Source organism: Daphnia pulicaria, chromosome 6 (assembly GCF_021234035.1).
Source record: "Daphnia pulicaria isolate SC F1-1A chromosome 6, SC_F0-13Bv2, whole genome shotgun sequence".
NCBI classification, from domain to species: Eukaryota; Metazoa; Arthropoda; class Branchiopoda; order Diplostraca; family Daphniidae; genus Daphnia; species Daphnia pulicaria.
The window spans coordinates 10,687,240-10,706,693 of NC_060918.1; the positions used below are offsets into that span (position 1 = coordinate 10,687,240).

Below are 19,454 nucleotides of genomic sequence, written 5' to 3' on the forward strand. Positions count from 1 at the left end.
TTTTTTATTTTCTTCTTTTGTTTTCTGTTGTAGGAGAAGTGCATTCAGGTCCAGCAACTTGAAGAATTATCGGACAACAATAGAAGGCAATTGTGAGGACAATCCAAAACTTGTGCAGATGGTGAAGTTGACTCCACGAAAGGGGTACGTATGTAGACAAGTGGAAACCACGAAAGTGTTACAATATATCGTCCGTTGCTACGGATACCCATCATTGTCTTAACGGTAAAGGTCACAGGAAGAAGTGAATCGATAGCTCGTGTCTCCTTTCTTTCAGCTCTGGATTTTTTCACTCCATTACGCGTCGTTTTCTTCCTACTGGTTCCCACTTCGTGAGTCGCCTACAACGACAAGTTTTCCTTTCGTTCACTCTCATTCCATTATTGCACATTCTCCATTACTTTGCTTATTTCACGTGTCTTGACAATCCGCCCCCTAGAAAATCGACTTGTGTTCTTGAATGAAATGTAACATATTCTATTCTTCAAACAGGCTGGACAATCGGAAATCCATTGAAGCGTTTCATTTCCCACTCTAGTCCCACACACAGCTGCTTCCACACGAGCGATCGCTCACTCACGAGGTAAATTCAGTGGTCTTCGCATTTGTATACGTGGGACGATTCGTGACGATCCGAACGGTCCCTGTGCTCCTCATTTCAGGATTAATAGGAGATGTGATATTGACCAGGGGCCGAATTTTTGTTGACCGTGGCATTTACTTATTCACAATGTATCGAACAATTGAAGTTACAAGCAAGAAGAATTGAGTGGTGACAAAAACGCAAGTTTGGAACCGGATGCGCGAGCACAGTAATGGAGCGTCGTGTGCGCTACGCGCCGTCGCCACGGCAGCAGCAACAGCCAGCGCAGGGAGGAAAAGGAGGTGGCAGAGCAGCGGGGGCCCCATAACACCACCACCACTACTACCAGCTGAAAGCAAAGACTGGGTAAATATAACGTTGCCTTACCGGCGGTCGGCTTCTCAGTGCATCGCACACCTCGCAGCTAGAAGGAGGCCGCCGTTACGTCAAAAGCTCCTCTGAAATTGTCCTCTTTTATTTTCCGACTCGATACTTCGCCATTCCCTTTGTATAAACAATTTTGATTCTCATTAAAAACCCCTCTCCCGAAAAAAATAACGAAATAAATAGCATAAACTCACGATATCTTTCAATTTTTCAATCAAGATGGGACAAAACTAAGAAGGACTGACTGCTGCTGCTGCTGCCCTCAACCAATTCCATATCGCTTCATCCGGCTGGCTGATCCTTGTCCTGGTGGTCAAGGGGAAACTCGATTCTACAAAAGAAAAGAGAGAGAAAAACAAAAAAACAGTGTTATCGTGTGCGCTCCCGTCAAGGCATTTTCTTTTGGCGTCGTAACTCCCGTCCACAACCGACGCTCGGACCGTTGGGATTCTTCTTACGGTTCACTCGGCTCTTCCGGCTGCTGTCACTATGGATGCTGACGGTAAGCCTGATCTTTTCTGTCTCCTTCGCTCGTTATTCCAACTTGTGTGTCTGACTCTCACGAAGCGTGTTTGCGTGAGCCGTGTGAGATCTACAAATCGGATCGATTCCGTCAACCATCGAATCTGATCCGCGACATTCGCTTTTCTACGTTTCGAAAATGGCAGCGTGCGCTGAATTATTTACTTACAATTTTGAAAGGAGAAGAAAAAAAAACAAGAAGGGTTTTTCTTGTCGTGATTTCGTTTAACTAGTCGGGATTATAACTAAGGGGGGGGGGGAGAGAACGGATCGCTAAGTGCAGCGTTGCCATGCGACGAGTCTTTATTTATGTTTTAACTAGGGAGCGACGTGGAACAGGCGCCACGATTTCGTTTCCCCTTTTATCTATTTCGATTTTCTACCATGCCCTCCCGTCTGCTATGCCCTTTACCTACTATTTAGCTGCACTCCCACCCAGCAGCAGAGTTCTCCTCCTTTTAGCCCCGGTTTATTTGCCATCAATCAATAGATGACGCGATCGATTCACCGTGACGAACGCGCGGTGGCTCTATTAGAAATTTTCGATGCCGTCTCTTCATTTTGATTTCATTTCAAGACGGTTGTTGACTCTGTCGTCATCTAGTTGATCACGTCCATATCCGGTTTTCGGCATCGGTTGGTCTATGGGACTTCCCTATACACTGCTCCTTCTTCCGCTCTGCTTCCGCCTTTTATTGATGTTGTATTCTTTTTTCTCTTCTCTCGGATGCCTTTTTGAATTTAATCCGTTACAGCTGAGCGGCGGGATATCTCTTCCGTAAGCGTTTCTTGTTGGTCGTTATCGACGTAGAAAGCCGGGGCGAGAGATTGAATTTTGCATAGGCTGCAACTGTTTTTCTTTTTCTTTGGCTTTACAATCTAATGAGATTAAGAAAGGAAAAAGAAAACGGGTAAGTTATTATAAACCATAAGGAAGAAAAAGTTTTTTCTGGGTCCGGGAAAAAAGTTCTTTTCATCTCTTGAGGGGGGAAGAGGGGGAACCGTGTACACGCAACACTTGGCCCTGCGCGTTCAGCTACGAAAGAAGTGGGTTCCTCCTATCTTCATTCCTTTTTGTTTCTTCTCTTAAGATGTTTTCTTTATTGATGAGTCGCCGACGGATGGACAGACGTGGCCCCCGCTTGTTTTTGTTATCGTCTCATTTGCAACTCTTGTCTCGGCTCTCTTCTTCCTTGCTTGATGTCTTCTTCTGCTCTTCGTTGGTTGGCCTAGAGGACATTACGTGCTGGACGAACAGTCTGTAGATTACTTAACTTAAAGACAGACGCGTTGATGGTTCATTAGTAGAAGAACCCTCCTCCATCGCTCTTGTCTCCTCCTCGAGATGTTTTCCCTGCTCTCTCTCTCTCTCTCTAGCGCTCGCACACTTTTGAGTCGAGCACATCTACGCACGATGATGAGTTTCGACTGATTTTCTTTTTCTATTTTCCCATTAAATGAAATGCTGGCTCATTTCATCTCTATTTGATGTCGTGGTATGTTATGTTGATTCTCCGCCCCCGAAAATAGTTTTTGTTTGCGACTGGAATAGGCTGAATATAGCTGGTCATGGAACTGCGATAGCGTGTAAAAAAAACAAGCGAAAAGAAAAATAGAAGACGACGGTGTCGCTATTCTCGTTACGTTTCCATAGCCCGTCGCTTTCTTCTTCTTATTTTTTTCTTTGTATGTTTTGTCCGTGATGACGCTCATCCGAAGGTTCTCATTAATCTAACCGGATCTTGTCTCACCCGCCTTTTATCATTTTGCAGACGTTCATCCGCTCACTGGGCGTATAGTATTCTCCATTCTCTTTCACTCTCACTTATTTATTGTATTTCGCTCTTGGATCCTGAATTTTATTTCCTCTTTCTTCCTGTGCCATTGGCTTAGAGAATGTACCCAACAATTTTGAATTGACTTATTCCCTTTAGTTCTTTGTAAGATCCCCTTTTGTCACTACGCGTTCGACGCTAGCTGATTCAAATCTCGCCATTTTTTTTCGTTCTTTTTTCCCTTCTTCTTTCTCACGCTCTTCTCTTTCGCTTATTGCATTTCCGCCTTTTTCTTTTCTCCTTTCATTGGACCGTTTCTCTTTGCCTCTCAAAGACTAAAACCCTTTTGGGACTCGTTGATCAAGAGACGGACTCTTAAGAGTTCGAGTTGCTATTCAGGAGTGCCAAGGAGATAACCAAAATAAAGGACGTGAGAAAAAGAATCCCGATTCGTATGCTCCGACGCTAGGGGAGCCGTATAGAGCCCTCTGAGTGACTTAAGCGATGATTTCATCAAATTTTCTCTCTGATGGTAACTCGAAACTTTCTGTTTTATCTTGGCTGGGAGTACATATAGCGCTGATGATGGGAGTCTCTCAGTTTTATCTGGTCAGATAAAGACGAAACAAAAAGTTTCCTGTCCGTTTTGGCCTTGTCTTTCGGAGCTTCTTGTATCATGTCCGTGCGGAACGTAAACGGACAGGCGAGTAGATGGGGAAACCTAACTTGTTATCAGACGCTAATGACGAATGATGTGCTGACAACTGCGTTGAGTGTCGGTGACCGCCCATCTGCTGCGGTATGCAGTGCTCACACACAAACACACACACCTTCTAGCTAACGTCATCACTAATGCAGCAACGAGGTGTCTTGGCCGCGACTGTCGGTGACGGTAATCGATAAGCCCAATTAAACGGGTGGCGTTCGTTATTTCTTATGCAGAATGGGCTCGCACACACTTCACGCTCTGTTCATTTCTCTCGGCACGTCTGCACGGTGCACAATGTAAAGACTCCATACACAATGCCGATGAGCGGAGAAAATTGTCGAAGAGGATTTTTACTTCTCTCCCTAATAAAGGGTCGTTATTGCATTTGCGGGGGGAAGCAACTTTATTCCCGTCTGCTCGAGATGGCGGAGTAGTAGTAATTCGACTGCCGTCAGTGCGTGCGTTACTGAAAAACCGATCGCACATTGTGCTGTCTGTTGCCGACCGATCGCATGCTAAGTTGATTGCATGCGATGCAATCCAAGTCGTATGAACATGTCACATGTATTTATACGTGTTCCAAAACAGTATGGGAAATGTGTACAGGACTCTAGAGGCAGACGGAGAAGACGGGGGAGAGATATAGCTATAGCTGCATCATGGGAATGCAAAGGGATTGTTGGGTAGTAGCTCTTCTTCGTCCATCGTTGACGGGAGACAATTGGGCGTGGTTGGGTCAGTTGTTGATCGAGTCAGCTTTTTGATTGGTGGAAGAAGACCCCCCCCCCCCCCAACCCCAAAAAAAGGAACTTTCTTTTGCATCCGTGTGTTCTAACATCCATAACGACCGATGAATAACGATCCAGCAAAGTCGGTCGCTCACGAAAAAAGGTTTCTGTTTACCTTTCGATCGGGAACTTTTTGAAACCGCCAGGAGACAAGGTACAAACTCAAAAAGTTACCCGACTACATTTTAAGGTTGACATCTTCCAGACTGTCGTCCACGCTATACACACTACCAGTTGGTAGTGTACTACTACAATGTTGTGCAACTTGGTTGTAGTTGCTTATTCGGCACTTGAACCGAATAATCCTCACGACTCTTGGGCCCTGTCACCGCACACGAGTTCAGTTTTTCTACCATGTCGCCAATTCTTTTCCGCCCTCAACTGTATGTTGTATGTTAAATTGTCCTTTTTTTCTCCGTTTTATTATTAAGAAAACTCTTGTTACCACCAGCCAGACGACGTCAATAGTTTCCTTTTTGCACGACGTTGTGCGTGGTGTGTCTTTGAGCCCGGGGTTTTGTCATGAAGTCGACCGTCGAGGATATCAAGTCCCTCCATTGGGACCGTGAAAGGGGGGGGGGGCAAAGTCTAGCGTGAACGTTTTTTTTTTTATTCCGCTCACATTGTCTACTGCGGTGCATGCTGGGTTGGTGGTGAGTTGATGAAGAACTTCATCTCGACGCTGGGCTCCTATCCATTTTTATCCCTTTGAGACGCAGTCGATATAAGACCCCCCACCAAACCCAAAGTCGGTTTTATCCTCTCTCTCTCTCTCCGCTTTCTCCACCGTCTTTTTATTCTTTTCTCTTCTTCTTTCTCTTTTTGGGTGTGTGTCGTCTGTTTACCTTGACATGTTTGTTTTTCTAGTCTCTCTCTCTCTACCCCTTTTTGATTACGAAAGTAGTTCCCAACTTTTTGACATATTCAATCGCTTGGATTTCGATAATAATAAAAAAATACTCGTCTTTTGAAGTCTGGAACACGAGCATCCACCGTATTGCTGCCCGATCACGACGAATGGATTTATTTTATTTCGGGACAACACCAGGCGAAACGTCAAACAAGATCGATGGGCAATAGGTCGCATTGCTTGTCAAATCGATCCTAAATCACGATATCCGGGCTGTAAATAAGATCGCTGCCGGCTGTGACTCCCGCCGTGAGAGTGCCAAGGGGCAGTATAAAGTGAACAAGACAAACAGCCCTTCCTTCACTCTCTCTCTCTCTCCTTCGCCACAATTCCGACTCAACTTGCATCTTTCTCGAGTGTATTCTTATTTTTGCGTATGAAAAAACCCACCCAAAAATCAAAGAATGAGAATTCTAGGAGCTGATTTATTCGTTTTTATCTTCGCAACGAACAAAGGAATCAAGAAATGTCTCCCTTGTTGTTTCGCCGCTTTGCGTCCGTGATTTTTATGAATGCAATGTGATATCGTTGGTGATGGAGTCGAGTGTCAGTGAGAAAGAGGAGTTGCTATAAGTCTCCTGTTTTTGGCTCCGCACATGGAAACGAGCGAAACGAAGCGACATCTACAGGAGACGAGTCTAGCTCATGTTGTTTGATGGAGTTATTTCTGCAATCCTGTTAAGAAAGATCCGCTTCCCCCCCAAGTCTGGCGGAAAAAAAAAAAAAAAAAAAATTCCGTACCAGACAAACTGAAGTGAGCCCCCATGTTTGCGAATGGGAAATAAGGAAATGTGTATGCCCTGATGGTAGTTTTTCTGTCTGTCTGCTTCGTTGATTACAAGAGCTTCTATAATACGTGCACCCCCTCCAGTGAGATCTGGAAAAGCGAAAAGTTTTCGTTTCATTCTGGTGGAAGTTTCCCGCCCGCTCTGTTGAGAGAGTTGCAAGTAATATGCGATGTTGACTGCAACTTTTCTCAAGTTATAAATTCATCCTCTTTTCTCCCCCCCCCCCCCCCGTTGTCGTCGACGTCTGTGAGACTTTCGGCTTTTTCATATTGTTTATTTGTCGCCATAACAACGTCAAAAACAAAATGCGTAGCTAATTTCTCGCCTCCTGATTCCCAACGCCGGATTCAGTCCCCCGGCGGATTCCGCGTCCGGGTCTCCCCTGTTTACGTAAAATCCACTCCTATCAGCTCTTTAAGGATGTTGTGACTCTTCTTTTCTCTATATATACTGCTGCCCTCCTACGCCTTTTTTACACTTTTGTTGTTTCGGGTTTCTGTTTTTTTTCTTCTTCTTCCTCTGCCTCGTGCCACAGACCCTGTGAACGCAATTGGCTGCCCGCGCCTTTGGCCGCATCTGTCAAAACAAACAATCGGATACCGGGAGCCAACAGTTTCCCGACGACCAGGCAAACGGATGAACGTTTACGTATTGTACAAACTCTATACTAGTACTACGTTTCCACGCTGTTTTGGATAGGAACGAGCAAAGAGACAAGATGAGATAAGACGTGAGAGATCAAAATAGACAGACGGAACGAAATGCTGTTACTGACGTTGAGAAATTGGGATTGAAGTAGTGGTTAGGAGTAGTAGACAGCGAGAAAGAAGGCGAATTGGGTTCCCGGCGTTCATTCACCGGCGTCCAGACGACAGACGGATGGAGATGGAACGAAATGATGATGGAGAAGAACATGGTCGGAATGGGGAGGAAATTGGGTGAAGACAAAATGAAGACAGAGAGAAATTGAAGGAATCCTTTGGCAGTCCCGTGGTCTCATTTATTCTAGAAAATTTCACCTGATGAGTGAAGTTGCCAAGGGCGGACAGTTAAATGTCTCTGCTTGACTGGATGGCAGTTATCATTATCAACGAGCAAGTTGAATGGGCCAACGATCAAGACTAACAAGTTGAGAATAAGTATTGCACTACGCCAAGCATAGCATTGCTGGATGATTCGTCATGTTTGACAAGACTTATTTGAATTATGAATCATTCTTCTCCCCGGAGTTTGTTAAGGCGCTGTATGCGGTCCGGTGTCCAGCAGAGCAAATAGGGCAACCGAATATAAGTCTAGTCGACCATAACATTAGATGGACGTGTGTGATACACACAACTGTGTGTACGTTGTCTAGAGTAATATGAACGTTGCTTTGGTTTGTTCGATTCTTCGCCGAGTGTGTTTGCCCCGTTGCTCTGGGCAACTCTTCATTACATAAAGATACTTAAGGCGATAGTAGGAGCCGGTATAGTAGGATTGTGTATTTTAAATTTTGAATAAGATTCCTGAAAAATTCTATTGTCACATTTCCTATTATGTTGTGTGTTTGGTGAGTTGGACTGACATTTGATCGAAATCTAAGCTTGAGCGGTTTCTATGTCTACCTAATGGCCTTTATGGCCCACATGTGCTTCTCTGTGTTCCCCTCCGTTGCCGCCTCCGCCTGCTTGTTTTTTCGGCATTTTCAATCTTCAGTCGTTGATTGAAGCCTCCCAAATAACAAAAAGTGTTTTTTTTTTCTTTCTGGCCCTATGACTCGGTGAGTGCACACTAGAGAATCGAGGAAAAAGAAGACAACGGTTAGATTGGCATGAAAGACTACCAAAAAGGGAAAACACGAGAAAACCCACTAGTTGGATTGATTCTGGGTTTCGTCTGCTGTAAATTCAATCACACTTTTACCGTTTGATCTGCGATTCTCAGAAGACCAAAATGGAAGGATATATTCCTTTCTCTCTCTTCCTAAATCGATGATGTAATTTCTTCTGAAAAACCAAGGACAAATGGGAAATTGTCTTTACTTGAAACCTTGAAGAGAAGGTGCAAACTTGACAACGCTGCTCTTTTCCTTACCTATCCTCCGCTCGAGAAACTATTGGATTTGGTTTTGGTTAGTCGATTGGCAGTTTGTATCTTTTGTTCTGTCGAAAAGGTTAAAGGTGTCTGTGCTCCAGTGCCAATATCACTTGGTTAGGTGTGTGCTGAATCGTCTCGCGAAATGTACCAGTCAACTTCGTCGAGGTACGCGGTCATTCTTCTCTTCTGGTTTAGCAACTCGTAAATAGATCCTGCCAGACATCCACAAAACCTGGTACCGTAATTCTTTCTCTCGATTTATTTGTCGTGGTATTCGCTCTGAATGTGGCCGATCTATTCTTTCCACGTGGGCTACTCATTTTTAATGAATAGTTTAACGGCCTCCCATTTGATTCTCTGATTGTTGCTTCATCAACGTCCAATCGTTTTATTTCCATGTGACTTGGTTCTCGTTTGAGCCAGGCTGTCAGTTGTATGCCAGCAGATCGCCTTTTGCTATCCAAGTGGTCCATTTTGACTTGAAGGAAGTTGTAAATTGTTTTTCCTTATCTTTTCCGCCATTTGACTTTTCACGTTTCATTGCACTAAAAGGAACGTTCTCTCTTTGCCAAGTGTCGATAGGACAAAGGGTCGTTTTGAAAGCGCAGCTCAATTGATAACCGAAATAATGAACTAGAAGTTTGGTCTTTCCTTCTTGTCGTCGACAGGACTGTTTTCCATTTTCTCTCGATATAGTTTTCCCATTTTCTGCCCCACTTTCATTTGGGTAGGCGGGAAAGGACTCGCCCAGTCGTTACCAGTGGGAAGAAGAGCAAACAAAATGGGGGCGACGATGGCAATCCAAATGTTTCGCTTGTCACACTTGCTTGTCCAAACATGTATATACGCAAATTCAGGGACAAACGCCATATCATATGCTTCACTGTATCGTGTAACTTGTGGCGTAAACGCTGTTCAGACTTAACGTATTCGGTCAGATCGTAATAGCCAGACACCGTAATAAACTAGAAGAAGGGTCTAGACTCGCCAAGAAAGAAGCGGAAGTAGGAGTAAAATGGGGAGATAGGGCAAAGACGGAAGGAAGTGAAAAGAAAGACGAAACATGCATATATAGACACACGCTGCACTTACACAGAGTAAAAGCAGAATAAAAGGATCCCAATAGTAGTAACAGTAGAGTGCGGAAGCCGATATTATCCCCATAGCTTAGCGCTCTACGCAGAAATGCATTCGAGATGTAGGGGAAAAAAGAAGCCGGCAGACATAGCGGAAAAGAGAGATTGGGTTGATGGACAAGTAGTATTGTACATGCTATTCATCTAGTCCGGCTACGATATGTCCCACTCTTAAAAAGTCAAACATTCCCGGAATGAATTTTTGACATTATGGATTCGTGTTATGCGCGCGTCACATACCCACTCCGCCCACATTTGATATTTCCGTCCTAAAGTTTTATAAATCCCTCGAGTTTTTGTGGTTTTCAATTTGATGTCCGATATAACTGCTGCAGCACGGGAGGGTTAAAATTTGTCGTGGCGGTCAGTCGGGTAATTCGGATATGCATAACATCCGAGGCGGGGTTCACAAAGGGAGCGATGAGTGATTAGAACATTAAATAAGGTGTATAATGGCCAAGGATAAACTTGCGTAGGTTGACGACGCTCCAAGGACAAACAATAATATTGGGGTAGATGTGCTCGACGCGATCCATTATGTGACGTAATTAATTTTCTATCAGGATGAATATGCGCCGTAATTTATTCATGCATCTGGTGGTCCCCATCGTTGCCGGACGATGGCAAGGCATTGCCAATGAAATGGAGAACAAGAAGATGGGAGGGGGGGGATTTCTAGTATGCATGGCCAATTCTTGTGTCCAGCTCAACCGGGACGAGGACGAAATAACAAACCAGAGGTCAAATTGAACTCATTTTCTTTTCTCTTACGATTGGTCCGTTCAATCTCTCCCGAGGGAAACTATGCGGATTTTTCTTTCTGGGGTGCTTCGTCTTATGTTTCCTTCTCAATTTTTTACTGCCCCATTTTGGTCCTCCCCAATTTTCTTTTCTTTGTTTATTTTTATTTTGAATTTGACCGCCCCCTAACAACCGACGGTCGCCCGTCAAAAAGGCCTGGTACTAGACACTGGGCTGGGCTATTTCCCTCCTTCTTTTAGGGATTTGGCCGCCTTGCGATATTGCTTATGTTAATCCCAGTTTTTTCTTGAACGTCTTTTTCTCTTATACTTTTTTTTTCTGGTGGAAAACAAAGTTCTAGAAAAAGAAAAGAGTGGCGGACCTCAAGGTCCTCTCCGCACTCTAATCTAAGCTTTCTGTTAGTCTTGGTTCGGACCGCGTTCTAATTTTAAAATTGTGGTCTAAACGAAAGGGCTGCAAGATTTCCCAAACAAAACTCCTTGGCTCTTTAGCCCCAGTGCCACGTTGTTGAAAGTCTTTTCACACTTCTCTCGAACGGGAATTCTCTCGTTTGTTTCTGTCTCGTTTATTTTGGTTTCCCCGTGTGCTTTATTAGCTTGGTTTAGTCCCATGACGTCACGGGGCGCCGAAGGAAAGATAACGAAGGTCGAAGACAAATAGCAAACCCGAAAAAGGGCGGTTGTGTATACACACTCTTAGTAAGCTCTCCTTGGTGACCAGTGTGGGACCCTCCTCCATCTTTTCCTCTCTCCCTTTCTCATTCGTTATTATATAGGAGGGAGGGGGCCTCTTGAGCCATTGATCGTGAGTCGTCCACCATCGGGATCTATCCGTCCATATAGTGTCTCCTATTACTTGGTTGTGCAACACAAAGGGGAAGCGAAGGATGGAGAAAAAGAGAAGAGTAGAATAGAGAAAAAAGAAATACTTTACGTATAACTTGTATGTGTACGTAAAGAAAGGGGAAAGCCTTGATTGTTGTCGCTGCCCAGCCCCGTCATCACCCTTGCATCGAAATTGAACCCTGTTTCTCTAACCACCCTCTCCCTGACATGACGTATTAGATCATTCTGTCTAGCACGATTCCAAACCCTCCTTTTGAGCTTCCCTGGCGCTCACGATAAGGTCCAGAATTCGTCCACATTTTCATTTGAAAAAGATTGCAACCGTGTCCCGCGATCGATTCTCTTATTTTTTTTAAATTCTATTTCAAAGGCGCTGCTGTTCTTTTGTTTGTTGGCTTTTTCCCTTATTGTTTACTCGGTTGGTTTAACTTTCATCTCTTGAAGGGTTTTCTCATCTTTCTCGGACAGACCTACTTACCATATCAATTCCTTCCGCGTATTTCTTTTACATTTTGCTTCCTTTTACAAGAAGAGATGATAATAGGCTATTTTGTAATGATTATGTTGTTGTTTCTCCCTTTTTTTATGCTTCTTTTCGTAATAACAAGATGATTCTTAAATTCCCTGGGAACTACAATACTTTTAAGTAAAGTATGACGCCTTCCACTTTGAGTTGCTTTGTTCGTTTGCTTTTATTATGGGTTGTTTAATTTGATTTGCACGGTCGGCTGGCCGAGAGTGCCACCATATCCATCTCGTAGCAATATTTGTTTGGTCCAGGGTCGTGAACAGGGGCAGCCTTTGTAAAAATACAACAGTACGAAAACTAACAAGAACGGAAAGAATTTGAGATAAAAAAAAAGTGTTGAGCGTATTCTGTATAGGAACCGGGTACGACAGAGAATTGTCTTCTAGTTTTTTTTCGGGTTGGCCTGTGGGTCGTTTGGTTTTCTTCTTGTCTGTGAAATGTCCTGTGCCGATCGATTTATTCCCTGGATTCCGTTTTCCCATGCAGCCTGTTTCTGTCTTCCATAACCGTATATATATATACTGTCGTTCCAAAACGTCCAGGCACACGCTATGTTCGTTCTCGGAATGAAGAAGGGAGATAAATAAAAGACACAGTCAGCGGTCTATTTATACATCCCAAAATGCGGGAGACACCAGCAGAATGATAGTCATTTCATCGAGTATTGGACAGTTTTTTCTTTAGGCCTATTATATTGCATATACACTTCCGTATTTTCAATAGTTTCTGTATGCATGTAACTTTGAAACAAAAAATAACTTCCCGTCATATCGATTGAGCTGTTCCATTCGTGTCACGTCTGCCCGATTATCGGCTACTCTCTCGAGACTGGGAGAGTCGGCCTTGCGTAAGATGTCTGACCACTCCGCCAGGAAAAAAAAAGGGTCAATAAGTCTCATCGACTTTGCAAAAAAACGAAAGTTTTTCTCTGTAGATGGGGCGTAACCTATGCATCCACTTATGTTAGCCACTTTATCTCATCCAGAAGCTGAACGTTGACAAAAGAAGAAAAGCGTTTTTGTTTTGACTTGGGGATTTGGCAGTGGAAATTTTCTAAATAAAGGCTCTTCAAAAGCCGCGATGGCATTCACTCCGCCTATCCCGAAGAGTAGGAAAGTTTCCTTATCGTGTCTGTCAACTCGTCTACTTTAAAGCAAGAAAGTTGCTCCCGGTCGTCTTTATTTCCTTTGCCTGTTCTTCCACTTGACCGACCCTACACAAGAGCCTCTTCGTGATCAACTAGTTCCGGAGAAAAGTACGTGTCTTGTCGTCTCTTCGGCTCGCTTACTCTTCTCTGCGCTTCTCCCGCTGGGTATATAAAACCCGTCCTCTCTATGTGTAACTTTGATTCAATCACACACCTCGATCGCATCCGTGACTCTATGGGCTTCGACTCACAATACTCATCTAAACTACGTTAAAGTGAGGGTGGGGGGGGGGGGGGGAGAGAAACCTCTACGACGTAGTATTCCGTCGATAGGTATTGTGTAACGAAGGCGTTGGCTTTTTTCATTCGGCTAGAGAGAGAAGAAAGTAGATTGCTTGTTTTCTACCCAGCGGATTCTCTCCGTATTCCCCGTTTGCTGCTTTCAGATTAAGTAGCTCTGCAACTGTTGGAACATGTAAAAGGAGAGAAAATATCAACATCAGGCTAGAGTAAATGTCAAGAGAAACACGATCAGCCCCCTGTATTTTCCCATTGGAGCCAAAGAGACGGAAGCGGGCACCGGATCGCACCGACCAATGTTTGCGACACGATAAGGGCGTACAAGAAGCGAAAAAATAATGAAAGTAAGGTATCAAGATGTTCTGTTTTGCGCTTACTCGTGCGTTATTTTTGGGGTGGCAGGATAATAAAGAAGAAACACGTACGTGTTTGGCACGTAAAACATGGGAAAGGAATGGACTGCGAAGACCGTTTGTTGATGGACTTGCGTTACATTACCCCCCCACCCCCTTCTTTTTTCGTCAATTAAAGAAACGATTTTCACTTGAGGTTCTCACTAACGAACGGACTGCCCATAAAGGACGAACCCGTTTTTCCTCTCAGTTGTTTCTGTATCGCTGTGAGTCCAAGTGGAGACTGAGGGAAGTGTTGGTCGCTGATGATTCCTAGTATATTTCATCCGAGTGGATTCCACTTCTATTTGGAGAAATCTAGTCCCAGTAAGTAAAATCTTTCCAGCTCCTTTTTGAGCAAAAGTAATCGACGATCCCTGTCGGGTTTTTTTTTTCTGATCCGGCTCAGTGCGGCTGTGCGGGTTCTTCCGTATTCCATGTCTAATGTCTTTCCCTTTCTCGGTATTTCTTTCTCCATCCGTTCTTTACCATTTCCGCGGCTGTGTGTAATCTAAATTAACCCATTATGCCTAGCGGTCGTAATGTAGTTCTGGGCTTTTCGGTATTCGAGGGCAACGAAAAGAAGTCTGAATTGGAGGGAAATGATGGATCATTTTTCCCCCGGTTTATGTCAAACTCTTTTTGAAAGAGTTCGTTTCTGTTTGGGGCAAGTAGAGCGAGAATGCTCGTACCAAACACATAGCGAATAGAACGATTGTGCGAAACTCAATCAGAACATGAACATGTTTGCATTTATCTGTTTCCGGATTGTTTCTTTTGGCTGAGTCTGGGCTGTCAATTCTTTTTTCGGGTTTCTTCTTCTTCTCGTTCTATTGCGCCACCAGCCCCGACATTTTCTCCTGCATCCAATTTTGGAGTTGCGCAATTCCAGCCGATTTGTGTAGAACCATTTACTGTTTGTTTGCTGTTCCTCATTTCGTTTTCTTTTCTTTTTTTTTATCGAGTTTTTCATTAATTTTGGCCACTACGTTTCTTCCCATTGCGATTCCTCTGCTGAAATATTTAGTAGGTCCGCTCCGGTAGTAAAAGATTGAAATAATAGAAGCACCATCTCTTTTATATAGGAAAAGAGTTGAACAAGGGCATTTCTCTCTTTTCTTGCGTCATGTTGCAACGGTATATCGTGATGTTTGCTGAGCGTGCACTCGGAACGACGCTGGCAAAAGGCAGGGTGAAAAAGAACAAGACAAGTAACTGCTGCACACACACACAAGAGTCTCTTGAATGCAGCGGCTCTCCTTTTTAGTTACGATTTCTCTACAGCCGCGTGCCACGATTCCTGTGTGTGTGTGTGTGTCTTGTTTTAACGCACGCGGCAAAAGACCCGCGCTTTTGATAGACTGCCTCGGCGGACGAACGGATGGATGGATGGCTGACTGGGTATAATGTATAGGGTGAGGGGGTTGCCCTTTCAGACTTCGCTTCACCGTCTCTGGTTATATAGTTGGGGCATCGAACCGTCGTTGCAAATCATCGTGCGTGCTGTTTCCCCGTTTCTCTTTTTTCGTCCTGCCTTTTTGTTCCGCCGGCATATTCGCTTCTCCAATGCGCTTTTCCTTTCATTTGACTTGCGTTTGATGGCGGTACGTGTATGATGGGCGATCACTGCTACTAAAAGTTGCCATTTTTTTTATCGCCTCCCTCTTCTTCATTCTTTTCCCCAGTAGACTTGATGCATCTTTTCTCATTTCGGACGGTTGCGCAGTGTAAAATTCGAAACTTATTTCATTGGTTTCCTTTGTTTCCTCGACTTTTTTCTACTCTCTCTCCCGTGGGGTATGCGGCTGGTTTAATAAATGGACGAACGGGCGGATCGATTAGTTATTAGACGATACAAGGACATGAAAGGAGAAGCGAAAAAATATGAGACAGTACCCGCAAGGCCTAAAAATAAAAACCACAACGCAATGACGTCTCGCCGAGTTATGGCCACGTATTTTCCCCCTTTTTATATCTTTGTGCTATTGTCTGTGTAACTCATATTGTCCTTAGTATTCATCTATCTATATATATACATTGCCTCTCTCGCATCGCTCCGTTTCTTAAACACTCGCGCACCCGTGGCATTTGCTAGAGAATTTCAATCAAAGAGTGGTGAGGAGAAAAGCTTTTCATTTTCTTTTCTTCTCATTTCCCACTGATGAACCTTCACCCATGAACTTGAGAGCGATAGGTACTCGAGCAGTAGCGGCAATTATTCGTCTTTGAGGCACCTGCTCTCTCTTTCTCTCTCCACCGTCTATACTTCACCTCTCACTCTCGTCTATATTAATTTCCAGTATGTGTCTGTGTGAATCCATGCGGAAAATGGGGAAAGGTATCTGCAGTTTGAGCGGGCCAATCCAATTACAGTTGTTGCCGACTCACCTCGCTCTGCCTAATTGACAACTGTAGAGTGTATACGGAGATGGGTCGGCGTAAAGCATTTTGATAACAAGATATATGGGAATAATATATACATGGAGCGTCTGGTTGAAGGGACGGTGAAGCCCCTGGACAAAGCGAAGAAGACGAAACGCAATAAAGCAGTGAAAGAGTAGGAGAGGTGTGCATTCATAAGCTGGTGGAAAAGATAGCAATTTTCGCGGGGAAGGATTCCCACCGACGGGAAATTTATGCGATTTGGACTCTTTTGTTTCTTCTATGGCTAACTGTTACGTATATATATAAATATATATTCCTCCCTTCTTGCTTCCTTATTTGATAGGTGGAAGGAAGGAAGAAGAATAGCTGTTTGGGCTCCTTGTGTTTGCCTTGTCCAGCGTTTATGTTTTCGTCGACGTGAGATTCTGGTCGCTGTTGGTCATGGTTGAGGAAGAGGGGCTTGGTAGTTAATCAACTGCGGGGGGGTATATACACATCCACGGAGTATATCAAGCTTTGGTTGAGACTGAAAAAAAAAAAACAGTTGGTGGTTCCTCTCGCTCGCTTCCTGTAATTGATGAGCTGCTACTTTTATTTTTCGTCTTATTCTCTGCGCATACGAGAAGGACACTGTCAGTGAACTCGAAAGAACCAAAGGACAATGACACCCACATAATAATAATAATAAAAACGGGGGAAAAAAAAAATTGTATTACGTAAGCCTCTAGAAAGACTGGTGTGGGCACTGGAGTAACTATGCCAACAGTATATATATATATTATATACTAAGGCGGAAGATTGGAAGTGATGATTTACGATCGCTAGCACTCTCTGGTAGACTTTATGAAACAGCCGGGTGTCACCACGATCGTCCATATCTTGGGACTCAACCCGTTTCTCTTTTTCTCCCCTCTTTTTTTTTTCGGCCGCTTCCTTCCTTCTTTATCGCTTTTCGCCTTGTGGCCCGTCGGACTATACGTTCCTCGTTCATATGGATGTGATGGCACCCTCATCTTTAAATCGAGCGGGCTCCGAGCGGTCGCATGGGACAACAATAAGAATGGCGACACTTTCCGCCAGCTCCTCCCTTCTTCCTTTTTTACTGGTGTTGTTGTTGGTGTTGTTGGGCTTGCTGAATTTCAATAGACTGGCATCAGTGCGATAATGGCAGGCTATCGTCGACCCCCCAAGACAGAAAATAGGACTCGTAACTTGAGCGAAGACGTGACCTCCTTTTATTTGACGCCGCCAAATGAACGACACTGTGGGCTCTGATATAGTCGTCCGCGGGGTCTTTGCTTTTCATCCCCCCCCCCTTTTTTTTTATACTGCAATGTGATGGAATAACATTCGCTGCAATAATTCGTGAGCTCCAAACGGTCGATCTTGATATCGCCTTTGGGTTTCCCAGCCAGGCCGCCGGTCGGCCATTACGTATCCAATGTTTCCTTTATGACATTTCAAAGTCTAGACTCTGTAGGGCTTCGATGATTGAATTAACTTCATGTCTCTGTTTCGTTTCGTTCGTTATGTAAGACCTGCCGTGTCGTGTCGGAACAACATCGTTCGATATTTGTTTGTTTGTTTGTTTGAGCTATAGACTAGCTCGAAGGTGAAGCACGATTCGAAGCCGAAAGAACGGGGACAATCGGGAGGTAGTGGCTGAGGTGGCAATATGAATATTGAAAGGAGTAAACTATTTTGAAAGATTGTCGTGAGAAGAAGCAAAGTTTGTGTTTCTTTTTCTACCTATTTCTTTTTATGCGTTTTAATTTTATGTTTACCGTGCATATACATGCAGATGAGTTACCCAATCGATACGGTTTCTTCCTACATCGAACTGACACGCAATCCATCTGCGTGGATGCTCATCAAAGAGTCACTCTGTCCACCTCGATATATATAACTATATTTTTTTTCCCCGGCTAGTGGCAACCAGCCGCCCCTACGTTGTGCACACACAGTCATGTCATCCATTTTAATCAAATACCTCGAAACCTTCGAGCCATTCAGAATAAACTTCATTTCTTCCTTTTGAATTGGATGGGAGCATCAATCAGCTAAAACGGGCACGACTTGGTAATGTTGAATAATGTCCTGGTACGACGTCGTCAATGTTGGACGCTCGAATGGGGGACCCGCGGTTACGAACCAATCTGATGGGCGTTTTTTCTACTTCTTCTTTTTTATTGAAAAATTTCTTGTTTGGTTGTTTAAAATATTCCATTTCGATTTCCCCCGAATAATCGAAACTAAACTAAACCTTGCTTCGCATTAAGGCCTAGTCTTCCCTATGATTGGGTTTCTTCTAATCCTTCTTTTCTCTAGTTATTCCCCTTGGTTCCCTCTTCCTTTCAGCCTTTGCTCTAAATATACAAGGGCGTGATTTGAGGAAGAAGAAGAAGAAGAAAAAATCGTACGTGATTGGATTCCGTCTTGTCGGCATATAGAACCCCACCTACCGGTATAATATGGAGCTCACTGAATTGCCAAGTGGGTGGGCCTGCCTAGACGACCGTCGACTAGCAACCGCTGCTCTCTGATGCTATTGCACAATGGACTATAGCCAGTAATTCTGCGAACGCCCAAGAATAACTTGTTCATAATTCTTCTGGCTTCTTCTTTCCCCCGCATTCAATCTCGCATTGATGTATCAGCATTTTTTTTTTTTTTTTTTTTTAATTCTTTTAAAGAAAATTCACCTTGTGTGCGACGCAACTGTGGGGCCCGTGCTGCCGTCTCGTGAATTTATTTTTTTTAAACAGGTGATGGTGTGTCGGCAACAGAACACTCATCTGCCGCAGTCAGTGAACTGAGATCTGGCTTTTGGCATTGGGTGTGATGTCTATCCGGTTGCTTGCTCAAAGATATTCACGACTAATTAATGAGAAGAAAAGCGCCCGAGGACTTAGGAATGAGCGTTGACTTTTGATCGAAGGCGCAAACGATGTTGGATGACGCCTCCTACTCTTAATGTTGCACGGGTAGGATTGATCGTGAACAAAGAAGAACTTTCTGCGACTTTGAGAATAGACAGATGGAACTTTCTGTTAGCGTCTATCCCTTAATGATGCCATTAGTCACACAGAATTGACGAGTTCTGTAAATGTTGAGGGAAAGAACTAGATGAATGAGCTGTTACGGGCAACGTTTATACAGGAGCTCGAATGAAATCCTATTTGAAGAGTTGCGCAATTGCGCATAGATCCAAGTCCTGATTTTCTGTTTGGTGTTGTTCGGGTAACTTTTCGTGTGTCGGTCGAAGCGCGGATGTTGTTGAGTTATTGATGCATCGGTTACTTGCAGTATACAACGTATCGTACGCAGCCATCGGTCTAGCAAACATTATCGATCACTTCATCATCTCGCCGGTTTTGAGATCGACAGTGCGGAAGATTGGACAGTTGATTTGAGCAATTT

General features: G+C 44.0%; 1 protein-coding gene across 9 annotated transcripts in view; it reads left to right on the forward strand.

The window, feature by feature from the left end:
• The first annotated feature begins 685 nt into the window (after positions 1-685).
• Positions 686-19,454, forward strand: part of LOC124343136 (small conductance calcium-activated potassium channel protein-like) — a 54,119-nt gene continuing 35,350 nt past the window's right edge. For 6 of the 9 annotated variants that reach the window (XM_046796295.1, XM_046796300.1, XM_046796302.1 and 3 more), the window contains exon 1: positions 8,590-8,773. The gene's annotated coding sequence lies outside the window, so the exon portion shown is untranslated. Of the gene's footprint in view, positions 1,092-1,189; positions 1,473-8,589; positions 8,774-19,454 lie in introns of those variants that run through there. The other 3 variants (XM_046796296.1, XM_046796298.1, XM_046796299.1) reach the window with 3 other exon arrangements.